This window comes from Mauremys mutica, chromosome 22 (genome assembly GCF_020497125.1).
Source record: "Mauremys mutica isolate MM-2020 ecotype Southern chromosome 22, ASM2049712v1, whole genome shotgun sequence".
Classification (NCBI taxonomy): Eukaryota; Metazoa; Chordata; order Testudines; family Geoemydidae; genus Mauremys; species Mauremys mutica.
The window spans coordinates 20851090-20863744 of record NC_059093.1 but is presented as its reverse complement, the minus strand read 5'-3'; the positions used below and the strand labels follow the sequence as shown (position 1 = coordinate 20863744).

The 12655-nt window shown below is 54.8% G+C and overlaps 1 non-coding gene and 1 pseudogene across 1 annotated transcript; one reads left to right on the top strand and one right to left on the bottom strand.

Annotated features, from left to right (window-relative positions):
- Positions 1–1185: 1185 nt before the first annotated feature.
- On the bottom strand, positions 1186–1360 carry LOC123354984 (annotated as a pseudogene).
- An 8784-nt stretch (positions 1361–10144) lies between these two features.
- Positions 10145–10217, top strand: TRNAR-UCG. Its single transcript has one exon. It is a non-coding gene; the product is annotated as a tRNA-Arg (tRNA).
- Positions 10218–12655: the final 2438 nt, after the last annotated feature.

The window sequence follows — 12655 nt, the reverse complement described above, 5'->3', positions numbered from 1 at the left end:
TATATTTGAATATGTAGAAAAACAAAATATAATAAATTTCAATTGGTATTCTATTGTTTAATGGTGTGATTAAAACAGATTAATCATGTTTTTTTTAAAGTTAATTGCGTAAGTTAACTGCGATTAATTGACAGCCCTAGATTTGAATGTTTCTGTCACATGCAGGACAAGCTAGAATATCCGTGTGCAGGGAATGAGCCTGGGGGGAATTGTGCTGGGAAATTATTTCCTGTTCTGGCATGTCCCCAGTTGCCCTTTTTGCCCTAACAGGCTGCAGCGCAACATCCATGTTTTGCTCCAGCTCATTCCGTCCTTCCAGGGGCCGGGGAAGGGAAATGGCTGCAGTGGAGCCAGTTGAGGGAGGGATGATCAGGGAGTTGCTGGCGGGTTCCCTTGGCGGGGAGAAAGGGCAGTAAATACATAGGGGGTGGGAACTTCCAGGAAGGTTGGTCTATGTGGGAGAGGGCAGGAAATCCCCAGGGTGGAGGACAGGGAGTGACAAACCTGCTGGGATTTGTTTACTGTGAGGCTCCAGCATTTCTCAAATGTGGCCACCAGGGGCTTTTATTGTGGCCACAGCCTCCTGGGCTGTAACTGAGGGGGAGTCGGGGGCAGCAAAGCAGCAGCTCTTCCCCCGGGCTGCCTGCAGGGGCTGGTCCCTACCCCCTTCTGGAGTCATAAACACTGCAGGAGCAGGCAACCAGTGGGAGTTCCCGACCTTCCCACGTGCGGTGGGGCTCAGGCTTCTGCTCTGGAATGGTGGGCACCAGGCTCAGTCAAGATACATGGAACGTAGGCTGGGTGGGGAGAAGTCTATGTAACTCATCCAGTTAGTGATATAACTGTGACCTCGAATATTACCAATCTGTGTTCCCCCCTCACACACACAACCCCCCCACAACCAACCATCTCCCAAACAGACCCTCAGTCCAAAAAGCATTCGTCCCTCATATTGTTGAAAAGACTCACAGCAAACAGAAGAATCCCAGCTTTTAAAACAAAAACAAAAAACTCACATCTGCAGACTCAGAAAACACTCCCAAGGAATTTTAACAATATGTTGTTATGAAGAACCTAAGTGCTAAAGAGACCTGATTTTTCAACTACTTTCAAAAAAATCTTCTCAAATCAGCATCTTTAGAGTGAAACTTTTTCTGCTTTTTTAACTAGACAATTCTCCCCAGAAGGAGAGGCACTGGTCCAGGTCAATGCATGGGGTGGACAGAGCAAGCTCCTATTCCATCCCCTTGTTTCAAAAATCAATTTAACATACAGTCCTTAAATAAAGGACTTATCAGATTTTAAACTGATAAGAACAGACACTGCGCTTGATCTGAGCTCTAAGGAGCCGAGAAGCAATGCTGTGAGTCTCGGATGTTAGGCAGCCACTCTTCCCCCACTGCTTTCTACTTCAGCACGAGGAGCACCCAGACACGCACCAAACACCATTCACAAGGCTTTGATAACTAGGTAACGCAAAGTAATGATCACTTCCCCGAAATGACTTATAGCCTGATTTGGGGAGGGTTAGTAGGGACAGTGGAATTTATCCACTTAATTTAGTTTTATTTAAAAAATAATTTTCTAATTAATAATATTAATAAAAATTAATAGATATTAATAATATGGGTATGGCTCGCCAATGTGTGAGATCAGAAGATAAAGTTAGTCTTGAATCAGGCTTCACAGAATTTATACAAGGAGATTGGGGTATTTGAGAGGAAACTTACACTGAGACAAAATTAGTCAATTAAGACCTTTTATTTAAAATCAATAAAACAAGAAGTAAATGTAAAATGTTAAAAGCAGTATGAGATTACAAAGTTACAAATATCACAGTTCTAAATGCACTCTGCAGCAGTAGCACTAGAGTGAATTTCATACCTTTGATAGAGGAAGTTATAAAGAAACTGGTTATGAGTTAAACCCTTTTTTAAACTAGATGTTTTAAAGTAAAACAGAAATAAGACTTATTTCATACTTACAGCTGTGAAAAGACTTAATACTACGACTTAGTATTGACAGCTTTCGTAGGAGAAAGAGGCTTCGAAGTAGGTTGAGACGATAAGAATAGAAAGATGTATCGCCCGCCTAATGGTGGATTGTCACCCTTTTTATAGGGAGAAATCCTTCCTCCTATGCCCAAATTTGTCTTTCCCCCATGGAAAGGTGAGGGTACCTGTTTTCATAGGCTGACCTTTTGTGTACGTATTAATGACAGCCATGTACGTATCTTGTGGTGTACGTGTTAGATTTGTGGGCAGAAATACCCTCCTTTTCACCCTGTTAGCCAAAAGGGCTCATTTCCCCCTGGAGCTTACCTAATTACACCAAGGAGGCACGGAGACAGGAAGACGAGTACCACACCCTTTATTGATCGGTCAGCTGAGCGGGTGCTCTGATCGGCTAGTGCCAGAAGAGAGAGACACCCCACAAGCCCGAACGGGCCTTTTTATAATCAGTAACAAACAACTTAGCCTACGTTTGTCTACGTCATTTGGTTGACCTGTAGAACCTGTACATGTATCTGTTAGGGGATAATTGGATACGCAGGATACATATATCATTTTGTGGGGGCTACAAGATACATCTGTTGAGGATACATTTGTCATTCTGAAGGGGACACAAGATACATCCGTTGACCCTTTGTACTAGATACTTTGGATGCATACATGTGAACGCAGCTGCATACACTTGGGGAGCCAAACAAGCTGATAAGCAAAATAGCTGACATAGGTAAATACACGGCCTTCAGTCTAATAAGTTCTGTAAGCTTTCCAACACGGTTTGGGCAAGCATAGCATAACTTTGGTTCACTCAGGCCTAATACGAAAAGGCTTCATTAGCACTATGGTTTTCCAACAACCCTAACTAGGTGAAAGGTTAGCAGACATTCAAAAAGTCCCTAGACAATTTGCGTAGGTTTGTCTCCTATTATTACTTTTCTGAGTAAGGGTCTTAAAGGTTGCTTTCAGCGTCACAGAGGAAATTGGCCAGGATGTCTGGCCTAGAAGTTTCTAGGTATCTTGCATTACAGCTATTGCAAATAATTCTATTAATCTATGCAGCCTACACACTTTTATCAAAAAGACATTTTATACAGACCAACAGATTAATCCTCAGGGCTACAGACTCCACTGGAAGAATTCAAAGCAAGAGCCCTTAACACACAATTCTGTTCAAAGACAGAGAAGTCTTTCACCCTCCTTCCTCTTGCTGGTTTCCCTGTACACTCCTAATTTGCATAAACCCACCCACTGACCTGTGACTAACAATCTCTCACTGTTAACTCTTACAGCAAAACAGGCCAAAGAAAGCCTATGCAAGCGCTATACCGCAGCCCCAATGCTCTTTTCTGCTCCTTCTCAAACGTACAGTCATCAGGCACACATAAGATAGTTTTGCTCCATACCAGTCCAGTTTCTTGTCTAACCACTGCACACATATGGTATAACCCTACCCTGAGCTGATTCCCAACTTTTGCGCTCAATACAGGAAAACGAGAATTGAGAGAGAAGCTGTGCAGGGAAGTCTTCCTCAACTTGCACTCCACTCCCCAAGGGCCTTTCGGGCTCTTCTGTGGACTTCAGGTTCCATTTGATTGCCAAGGTTTATGGTCTTATTAATTAGCCATCTCCTAATGCAAGGATGCTACATGACAGACTAAAGATCGATTTTCCAAAAGAGCTGAGAAACAGAACTAAAGCTGAGCACGAGGTGTTACATTTACATGAGCATCCAGAATCTGACTGTGCCCTGGCAAGTTCAATGCTTCTGAAAGAAATCAGAAAATAAGGAGCCCGTCAGGTCCCCCTGCTAGCACCCAGATCTAGTCAATCTGCTGGGAAATAAGGAAAAGGTGATGAATAAAGAAGTCAGGAAATAACAAGAGGTTTGTCGAACGGGTTTCTGTCCGATATGCCATCTTCTCAGCTACCAATCAAAGTTAAACCTAAAGTCGACCTATCAGCATAAGTACAGATGGTTGGATGGAAATTAAAAGGAGCTGCTGTCACAAGTGTTAGGAGCCTGCAAGCAACATGCAGACCATTTAAAAATGCTGCAATTAGAGGCTGCAACAAAGTTCCTCCTCTACCTTAGTGGGTCCTACACTTATTGGCAGATTTGCTCACCTCAGTGATCTTCCCCTCTGGTAGAACCCACAGTCTGGGTCAACTCCTCCTGTGTCTGATCAGGAGTTGGGAGGTTTGGGGGGAACCCAGGCCTGCCCTCTACTCCAGGTTCCAGCCCAGGGCCCTGTGGATTGCAGCTGTCTATAGTGCCTCCTGTAACAGCTGCTTGACAACTACAACTCCCTGGGCTACTTCCCCCCTGGCCTCCTCCAAACACCTTCTTTATCCTCACCACAGGACCTTCCTCCTGGTGTCTGATAACGCTTGTACTCCTCAGTCCTCCAGCAGCACAGCACAGCACAGCACAGCACAGCACAGCCTCTTCCTCTCAGCTCCTTGCACCTCTTACTCCCAGCTCCTCACACGCACACCACAAATTGAAGTGAGCTCCTTTTTAAACCCAGGTGCCCTGATTAGCTCTGCCTTGATTGGCTGCAGGTGCTCTAATCAGCCTGTCAGGGTGCGGAAAGCCCTAGGGCGGGTGCAAGGAAGTTTTGGGCCCTAGGTGAAACTTCCACCTTGCACCCTCCCACCCAGCTAACCTCGTCTGTCCGTTCCCCCACCTCCCGCAGCTAACTCAGCCCCCAACCCGGGGAGCCCCCCTGCAGCAACTACTCCCCCCATCCCCCCGTGGCAGCTAACCCTGCCTGGGGAGACTTCCTCCCCACCCCACCCCCTGCCACGGCAGCTTACCCTGCCTGGGGAGACCTCCTGCAGACATGGGTGGCAAGTTTGTAGAAATTTTGGTGGTGCCCAGAACCCGCCCCCCAACTCTGCACCCCCAAACTCTGCTCACACCTGCCTAATGCTCTGGGAGGGGGCTCGGGAGGGGGAGGTCTGGGGTGCAGATCCTGGGCTGGGGATTAGGGTGCAGGAGGGGTGCAGGCTTTGGGATGGAGTTTGGGTGCAGGCTCGGGGCTGGGGCAGGGGGTGGGTGTGCAGGAGGGGGTGAAGGGTACAGGCTTTGGGATGGAGTTTGGGGTTGGGAAGGGGTATGTGGGAAGGGGGAGGCGGTGCACCTTGTGGGGAGGGAGTTTGGGGATAGGAGGGAATACAGGGGTGAGGGCTGTGGGGCTGACGATGAGGGATTCATGATGCAGGAGGGGACTCAGGACTGGGGCTGAGGATTAGGGTGCGGGGGGATGAGGGGTATATGCTGCAGGGGGGCTCAGGGCTGGGGCTGAGGATTAGGGTGCAGGGGTGAGGGCTCTGGCTGGGGCAGAGGATTAGGGTGCGGGGGGATGAGGGGTTCATGCTGCAGGGGGGCTCAGGGCTGGGGCTGAGGATTAGGGTGCGGGGGGATGAGGGGTTCATGCTGCGCGGGGGGGGCTCAGGGCTGGGGCTGAGGATTAGGGTGCAGGGGTGAGGGCTCTGGCTGGGGCAGAGGATTAGGGTGCGGGGGGATGAGGGGTTCATGCTGCAGGGGGGCTCAGGGCTGGGGCAGAGGATTAGGGTGTGGGGGGATGAGGGGTTCATGCTGCAGGGGGGCTCAGGGCTGGGGCAGAGGATTAGGGTGCGGGGGGATGAGGGCTCTTGCTGGGGATGAGGGTTTGGGGCATTGGGGAGGCTCAGGGCCGGGGGAGAGACCCAGCTCGAAATATTGCTGGAGCAGGGCCCCCAGCCCTGAATATTCCTGGAGCCCGGGCACCGCACACAGATATAACCTGCCGCCCCTGCCTGCGGAAGCTAAGCCTGCCTGGGGAGCCCGCCCCAGCTCACCTCTGCTCCACCCCCTCCACTGAGCACGCCGGCATCGCTCTAATTCTCCTCCCCGCTCAGGCTTGCGACGCCGACTGGAGGAGAATTAGAGCTGGGCTGTGTTCTCGGCGGAGGAGGCAGAGTGGAGGTGAGCTGGGGTGGGCAGCGGTTCCCCTGTGCGCCCTCAATCCCCCGTTACTGGGGACAGCCCTCCCTGCGCGCCCCCCAGCTCATCTCTGCTCCACCTCCTCGCCTGAGGGGGCTATTAGGCGCCACCAACCACTAGGCGGCCGCCTAGTTTGCCCAAATGGTTGCACGGGCCCTGGTGTTCACAAGCAGTGTGAAAATGTGCAATTCCCGCTCACACTGCACAGGGGCAGCACAGCTCCGGGGTTCTCTGGAATCGCACAATAATGCTGGCTTTGTTCCCACAGCACCTGGAGCTTTGCACAGTGAGACATGGGGGTGCTGCAGCCCCCGCCGCACCCCTCGTTCCCGCACCTCTGCTTCTCTGCAGGGATCTTGTTATGCCACGAGGGGGGGGGGGCAGGGAGACTGTGCAGGAGACCCAGGCCCACACCCCGAGCACTGCAGCTCCAGTGCTGTGTTCAGGATTCATTTCTGCTCTCTGATAAAACTGCCCCAGGCTCCTCTGTCCAACTAATATTCATCCAGGCTCCCCAGCACTGTTAGTATCTGTCCAGAGCTCTCGCCAGCCCTGCCCCAGGAGAGCTGGGCGCTCGCCCTGCTCTAGGAGAGCCAGGCAGGCCCTGAGCGGGGCGGCAAAGGGCACTAGACGGTGACCCTAGGCCAGTGGTGCCAGAACAATCTGTATAGTGGGGGGCGCTGAGCCTCCGAACCAACTGTAACCCTGTGTGTAAGCCTGACACACACACACACAGCCCCTGCACCCGCCCCACCCCAGGTCTCCTCAGCCCAGAGGGGAGCCCCCCGGCTGAGTGGGGCATCAGAACCCCCCAAAATTACCCTGGGACCAGCATGATCTGCCTCCGCCCTGCCCTGCCCCGCATGTATTCGGAGTGAGTCAGTTTCCCTGTCCCAACATGTGTCCTGCCCCGTGTATCTTCTCCTCCCCAGTTCCTTCCAAACCACCCCATTTCCCTGCACCCCGGGCTGGGTCTCTGCCAACCCCCCTTCTCCCCTCCTGCCCCCAATATCTCCCTGCCCCTACAGGTCTATAGGGCTGGATCCCTCCCTCCCCCCTTCTCCCCTCATTTCCTGCCTCTGGGGGTCTATGGGGCTGGGTCTCTCCCTTCCCCCATCCCCTCATCCCTTCCCCCAATATCTCCCTGCCCCAGGCTGTCTATGGGGCTGGGTCTCTCCCTGAAGCCCCGCCCCCAGCGCGGGGCTCACAGACAATCCCCGCCCGGCGGCTGTGACGTGAGGTGACGTATTCACTCCCCGCAGGCAACTCATTCACTTGCGACCAAAACGACATAAGGTGTCGCGTGTCCATGGGCGGGGTTATGCAGATGAGCAGTGTCTGGCGGCAGGACGGAGAGCAGCGAGAGGAACCGAAGGAGCCCGGCGGAGAGAATTCTCTACGTGTGGCCAGAATCCGGTGTGGGGAGTTCGTGCTGTGGGTGCCTGCACCGGAGTCACTTCGGGGCAGTGATTGCTACTGAGCTACATAGTGACCAAGGGCGTGTGAATGGGGTGTGGTGCCTGGCCGGGAGCAGCTCCTGGTGATAAGGAAACAGAGGGGAGCAGCAGATCCTGTCCTAGCAGGGGGCTGGGTGGGGTTTCTGTGCAACTGTGAGTGGGTGTTTTGTGGGTGCAACTAGACCCCCCCCTTCTCTGGTGGGGCGGGGCTTCTACTATCTGCCTTGGGGAGGGGGAGGTCCTTGATGTCACAGCCAATGGGGCAGGGTTTTGAATCATGTTTCTGAAGTGGGAGAGCAACTTCCCCTGCTCCCACTCACTCTCCACTAGGGGGCTGGGCTGGGATCTCTAGGGAGGGGAGCCCAGGAAAAAACAGTCTCCCCTATGGAACCCAGGAGTCCTGGCTCCCAGTCCCCCTGCTCTAGACCCCCTCCACTGCCTGGGCCAGGGATAGAACCCAGGGGTCCTGGTGCCCAGCCCCCTCCCTGCTCTGACCACTCAACCCCACTCCCCTCCCTAAGGGCCTTGGCTGATTTTCCCAAAGTGCTTCCTTCTGAATCCAGCACATCTGCTCCCCCTGCTCAGTCACTGCCCACCCCCGTGTGGGGGCACCAGCACTGTGCCGGGTCGTGATGGGAAATTGTCCAAGCTGGCCCAGGAGAGACGTGTGTGTCCCTGGTGCCCCCTGCTGGTGGGGCTGAGCCCTACTCTGTATGTGTGTGTGCATCTGTGACACTGTTTGTATCAGTGTGTTTCTGGGCTAACCAGTAGGAAATGGCTTTGCAGGATTTTGTACCCTGCAGCAAGTGACACACACACACACACACACACACACACACACACACACACGGAGTCACACAATCCCAAGAATACTCACACACCACACACCCAGAGGGACATGCTAGCCCAACCCCCAAAGACATCAACAATCACTCCCCCAGCCACACTCACAATCACCCCCCCCCACAATATTCACAATCGTGCTCAGAGACACAACTGCATGCAGTTCACTCCCACTGCTCCAAATACAAGGACCTCCTTCCCCACACAGCATGTGCCAAGGCCTGTGGAACTCACTGCCACTGGACGGCTACCAATGAGAATGATCCCCTCATGCAGGATCATGTGCTTGGTCCCCCACTCCCTCTCAGGATGCGCTGTGCGGTGTGGCTGGGGATTGTGCAATGGCCCAGCACCAGGCAATGCAGAACGGACACCACACACCCTGCCCTGCCTCACCTGAGCTGCTCTCCAGGTGCATTGGAGACCAGCACCCCACACCGTGGCACTCCCACCCCACAGGGGGTAAGCTGCAGCCCCCACCACACTCCGCAGAGGGGAGAAGGGTCAGGCCAGCCAGCCCTTGTAAGATGGGGAAATCTCCACTGGGGTCGGTGGTATGGGGGCTGTGACATACAGAGAAATAGTTGTCGTGCCGGCAGAGGGCAGCAGAGCATGCACACACACACAATTGCAAACATACACGAACACATGCATGAATCCAGCCACACACACACAATTGCTAATGTACACAAACACCCGCACAAATCCAGCCAACACCAACACAAGCCTGGGAGCCAGGGGAGCAGAGCAGGCTGGGGCTGGGTCACTCCACTTCCCGCAGGAATTAGCCAGCCCCCCTGGTCCCACGGAGGCCTGGGACCAGCCCCCCTCTGCTTCTCCCCATGGAGGCCTGGGGCGCCAGCCTGCTCTGCTCCCCTGGTTCCCAAGCTTGGGGGGAGGGGGGAACCGCCCCACAGCACTCGCCGGCGGCGTGGCTGGGAGCCAGGGGAGTGGACCAGGCTGGGGCTGGGTCACTCCACTTACCATGCAGTGAGTGCAGGGGCGGGGGGGGCTGGGGGCTGGGGTGGAGCAGGGGCAGGGGCCATGGGGAAGAGCCGGGCAGCCCCCCCTGCAGCAGCTCCCCACCCCAGCTCACCTCCGCTCTGCCTTCTCCCCTGAGCACGCCGGTGCAGCTCCACTTCTCCCGCCTCCCAGGCTTGCGGTGCCAATCAGCTGTTTAGTGCCGCAAGCCTGGGAGGGGAGGAGAATTAGAGCGGGGGCAGCGTGCTCAGGGGAGAAGACGGAGCAGAGGTGAGCTGGGACAGGGAGTGGTTCCCCTGCACGCACCCCCCCATTGCTGGCTGCACGCCCCCCCCCCATTACTTGCTGCAGGCAGCCCTCCCCCCGCACCTCCCAGCCCCCTGCCCCAGCTCACCTCCACTCCACTGCCTCCCCTGAGTGCGATTTTTGGTGCCCCCAACCACTTGGCACACTAGGCGGCCGACTAGTTCGCCTAGTGGTTGCACCGGCCCTGGCCACTGCCTATCAGCAGGATTCCTCCTCCTCCTCCTCAGTGCGACTAAATCTCCTCACCTAGACAGCCAGTCCATCCGCTGCACCCCAGTCCCCCATGCCTGAGCCTCCCTGCCAAAACCCTGCACCTGGCTCCAGAGAATTAAGTCTCACATCTCACTGGGAACTCGACTTCTTGTGCCCAGAGAGTCTCGGCCCCCCTTAGTAGCTGACCTGAGTAACACAGTGTCTGTAAAAGCAGCAAAGAGTTGTGTGGCACCTTATAGACTAACAGACGTATTGGAGCATGAGCTTTCGTGGGTGAATCCCCCCTTCGTTGGATGCGTCAGTGTCTGCCTTTTCCAAAGAAGTGCCTGGAGGACCTTTTCTCATGTGACCACGTGGCCTAATGGATAAGGCGTCTGACTTCGGATCAGGCGATTGAGGGTTCGAGTCCCTTTGTGGTTGTGCTTGTGCAGTTTTACCTTTGTGCTGAAAGTCCTGCTCCCTTCAGGGCTGGAACCTCTTCTTGGCCGCTCAGGCCAATGCTCTGGCTTCAGCTAGAGCCCCGGGAAGGAGTTGGGGGTTGGGTGTCACAAAGGCTGGGACATGAGCCCCAGGTGCTTCCAGTCTCGCCTTTGCCATTCCTGACTTGCCAAAGAAACTGGGCGGCTGCCCGGGTTAGCATGTGGAGCAGTTTCCCTCTTCCAAGGGTGCGCCTGTCCCTGTGCTTGAGGGGGTTGCTACATAGCACCTTGGGAGCCTGGGTGTTTCTCTGCTTGTCGCCAGCTCGGGAAAAGCCTCTTGGGGTAGAATCTCCTGCCCCAATGAAAAAGTGAGCACAGAGAGTGGGAACAGTAAGAGGCGCCACCAGGGGGGCTGGCCCTGCTTTCCTACTGTCTTCTGATGTTGGCCACAGAGCATCAGCAGCCGCCCCGCATGCTCCTCTGCGGGTGGCCTTCAGTGGGGGTTCGGCATGGCAGGGAGCAGCCTGGCTGGGTGTTTTTGTGTCTGTCTGAAGGCCGCACATAGGCATGGTCCTGCCCTCCTCTTGCCCTGACATCAGTTGCTTTTAAGCCTTCCCTTGGAGCCATCAGCACCAGCCGCCTCTGCTCTAGGTGCCCAGAGGAGGAGAGGTGTGCTGGGCTCTTTGACGAAGTGGGGGATTTTCTTAGGGTTTTCTGTGTTTTCCAGTGGGTTGCATGCACAGGGAGTGGGACTCAGTGTCCCCAGGTGTTACTGGTTTAACGAGGTGAGGGGAAAGGGAGTTTGTTGTTACAGAGGACCGGAGAGGGACTTGGGACCCCGGCTGATGGCCTGGAGGATGGAGACCCCAGCGACTGGTGACCTGGTGACCCGGAGACCCAGCTCAGGAGTCACAGCCAGTTCTGGCCAGTGAGAGGACAATGGGCTGCAGAGAGAGGTCCCCGTGACCAACCTGTTCCAGCCAGAGGAGGGCGGAGAGGAGAGGAGGCCCAGGCAACCCTGTTTACCTGGAGAAAAGACAATGGACAGAGGTGGGGCTTGGGGCCGGGGATATCAGAGGCCCAGCTGGGAAGCAGGGGGGCTCTGGGCTGGCGAGGGGAAGCAGGCAGAGCCCACCTGGCTGCAGGGGGACTGGGATGTGCTGTTACTGTGAGAGGCCAGGCCTGAGGCCCTGAGAGTTTCCTGTGCTGTGTTCAACTCTTAATAAACCCTCCTGTTTTATGCTGGCTGAGAGTCACTCCGGTCTAGAGAACAGGGGGCATCATCCCCTTCGGGGGTGAGGAGGCCCAGGGGATCCAGAGCGTGTGGACTTCCTGATGGGGCCCACGGCGAGAGACAGACGTGCTAAGGCTCAGAGAGGTGCGGCTCCAGGAGGTGGAGGGGCCTGACCCTGAGAGAGAGTGGACCCCCGAGAAGGGCTGTCGCACTGAAAGGGGCACCCCCCACGGACCGCACGGGGCCAAGAGTGGGCAGGATCTGTGAGTCCATGACAGGCAGTGACATCACAAAGGCCTTTTGCAGGACCTCAGACTATTGGTCAAAGGTGGTGGGGAGGTGGTGACCTCACAGAGAGAAGCTGACATCAGCCAGGCAGGACAGGGGCGAGGGGCCAGGGAAACCTCAGAGACCCCTGTGGCTTTGATTCAGCAAGTCTCCTTCTCCAGGTCTCCCTTTGAGGACTGAGAGAGTATTCGGGTTCATGTACGTGAGCGCCAGAAGGAACCTCTTTCGAGTTTTCTCCTTCCCTTTTAGTGATTTTACTAGAAAACAGCCGTCCCTGTTTAGAAGGTAAGAGCCTCCTCTAGGGAAGGGGTGTCCTGGGGGTGTCACAGTTCGGATGCCGGTGCCCCCCCATGTAAGGAAGTTCCCGCTACCCTGCTCTGTGTTCGCAGGGCGGGAGAGAGCAGCATCCACGGCAGTGATTTGCTCCTGGCTGCCGCAGCAGAGCAGCAGGCTCAGAACTTCCCAGAGCGATGAAAGGGGAGGGGCCCATGGCTCTGTAGCAGGAATGCAGGGCAGGCGAGTTCACAGAGGGCATTGTGGGATACTGGAGGAGGCCAGTTATGGTGATATAATGAACAGCAGCGTCTACACTGACACTCTGTCACTTTAAGTTTGCTGCAAAAAGCTCATCGAAGTGGTTTTATTTGGTCACCAAAACAGGGCAGTTTTGTCACCAGATGTGGCATTGCAGTGCCAACCGAGGGAGCATAGTGTGTTTTTCACACACCTGAGCAATATAATTCTGCTGAAATAACTTTGTAGTGCAGACCTGGCCAAAGATTCTCTCTCTCTCTCTCTCTCTCTCTCTCACACACACACACACACACTCACTCACTCACTCACTCTCTCTCTCTCTCTCTGCAAGAAAAACCTCACCTGCTGCTCTGCTTTGTGGGGCCCAGGTGGGGATGCAGGGA